General features: G+C 44.3%; 1 pseudogene; it reads right to left on the minus strand.

Moving 5' to 3' along the window:
• Positions 1 to 1,161: 1,161 nt before the first annotated feature.
• Positions 1,162 to 2,235, minus strand: LOC124991693 (CDKN2A-interacting protein-like; annotated as a pseudogene).
• Between the last annotated feature and the right edge of the window lie 307 nt (positions 2,236 to 2,542).

Here is a 2,542-nt window from a genome sequence, read left to right on the forward strand (position 1 = left end):
AACCTTGTTCCCAGTCTGGACCCCACTGATGGTCGAGGGAGCTGTGTTTCCTAAGTTAGAGCCAGAGAATCAGTCAGGGATGCCTCATGGGCTGTGGCTAAAATTGTAGGTGATGGAGATGACTACTACAGGGGCCTTGTCTGGCTTCTGCTGATACCAGTGCACCAGATAACTGCCAATGCTGTTGTCCCCACAGATCATCCTAGCTGTCTGTTGTGGGTCATTGACACTGAGGATAGCTGTGTCACTTCATAGGATGCCAGGGAGTCTGCAAGAAGGAAAAAAGAAGTTATATTCATGAACATGAATGTACAGTTCCAGAAGATCCCTCTCTCAGGCTTGGATGAACTTCATGGGTTCTCTTTGCCCACAGAGTACTCCTCCCACCAATCTCAGCACCAGTGGCCAGGGGGCTTGGATGGAGGATGGAACCTTTGAACACAAGAGCAAAACTACCTGTGTTCCTGGCAGCTGTATCTCCTCAGGCTCACACAGCTATCTGGGAAGTGCTTTTGGAAGTTAGCATGATGTATTTGTTGAGTTGTTCTTGGGAATTAGTAATGATGGCCTGATAAGGAACTGTTTTTAGAAACCAATAATGCAACACTTGCCTCTGAACTAGAGTAACCCACTTGAAGCTGTCTCTGAACTAGGTTTAGAAGACAATAATGGCAACTCTTCTTATGAGCTTCCGGAGAAACCCAATGAGGGCACCTCAATCTCTGAGAAGCAGAGAATGAAGAACCTTCCAAAACACTCTTTTCGGTGAGCCACTTTGTTGTCTAGAATCAGTGGACTAGGTCATGTGACTATTCACACTGTATTCCTACAAGGAAAAAACAAATGTTGCTGAACCATGCTTACCTGGAACTTCTGATTTGGAAGATTTTCCAGATCCTAATGTTGTTTCCTGAGAGGAAATACTGTTGCTGCTTTGGCTGGAAACATTTATCTCCCTCACTGGTAAAGTTATTCTGATGGGAGATGCCAGAGCTCCAAGTGGAGTTCCATTATTCTCTGATTTGGTGGATGACCCAGAACATGTAGAATTGTTTTCTGTCTGAACTGACGTATGTTCTGTTTTCGCAGAAATTTTTGCAAGATCTCACTCAACTGCAGAGTTGTTTTTTCCTTCTAGGATTCATTTTTTGGGTTGCTCTTCTACCCCTTCTTTGCAACCAATTTGTCTCTAGTTGTATGGATTGGAGCATCTGTCACTTTGATGCCTTCAGTCATACTAAGAATTTTGTCCATAACTCTTTTTTTTATTATTTTATTGTAAACAAATGGGATACATGTTGTTTCTCTGTTTGTACGTGGCATAAAGGCATACCATTTGTGTAATCATAAATTTACATAGAGTAATGCTGTTTGATTCATTTTGTTATTTTTTTCCCTTCCCCCCCACCCCTCCCACCCCTCTTTTCCCTCTATACAGTCCTTCCTTCCTCCATTCTTGCCCCCCTCCCTAACCCTAACTCTAACCCTAACACTAACCCCTCCCACCCCCCATTATGTGTCATCATCCACTTATTAGCGATATCATTCGTCCTTTGTTTTTTTGAGATTGGCTTATCTCGCTTAGCATGATATTCTCCAATTTCATCCATTTGCCTGCAAATGCCATAATTTTATCATTCTTTATGGCTGAGTAATATTCCATTGTATATATATATATATATATATATATATATATATACCACAGTTTCTTTATCTATTCATCAATTGAAGGACATCTAGGTTGGTTCCACAATCTGGCATTGTGAACTGAGCAGCTATGAACATTGATGTGGCTGTATCTCTGTAATATGCTGATTTTAAGTCCTTTGGGTATAGGCCAAGGAGTGGGATAGCTGGGTCAAATGGTGGTTCCATTCCAAGTTTTCTAAGGAGTCTCCACACTGCTTTCCAGAGTGGCTGCACTAATTTGCAGCTCCACCAGCAATGTATGAGTGTAACTTTCTTTAACAGTACCCACACCCAGGAAAGTTGTGGATTGCCCAGGTCATGGAAAAGGAGATGAACTGCTGCAGCTGCAGGTTGCGGGTCTGGCTTTTGGCGTTCACAGTTTCCTACATGTTAGCAGACCATGGGGGCTAGGTCCCCAATGTTGTGGAACAAAAAATCTTGTTGGAGGTGCCAGTGTTTATCAGTCTCTCCTTTGCAGCTTAGCCTCTCCACCCAAGCAGCTACTAGTAGGTTCAGGCTCAGGTGCTCCAACACTTCCTGTGCCATGCAGGATACAGAAGGCTCCAGCAGACCCTGAACACAGGAGGAGGTAGGGTGGGGGGAGCGGCCCTGTCACTGTGGCCTGCACCAGAGGTCCTCCAGTGAACACCCTCCAGAGGCCTGAATGACAGCGTCCAGAGCAGCTGAACCTCCTACTTCCCCCTGATCCTGTCTTGAACTGATTTCTTCCACCACACTTTTCTACCACGATGTTCTTTCTCCCTTGCCTCAAGGCCCAAGGAATGGAGTCAGCTGTCTATGGACTGACACCTCTGAAACCATGAGCACCAAAATAAATTTTTCCTCCTCTTAA

Source organism: Sciurus carolinensis, chromosome 8, assembly GCF_902686445.1.
Source record: "Sciurus carolinensis chromosome 8, mSciCar1.2, whole genome shotgun sequence".
Classification (NCBI taxonomy): Eukaryota; Metazoa; Chordata; class Mammalia; order Rodentia; family Sciuridae; genus Sciurus; species Sciurus carolinensis.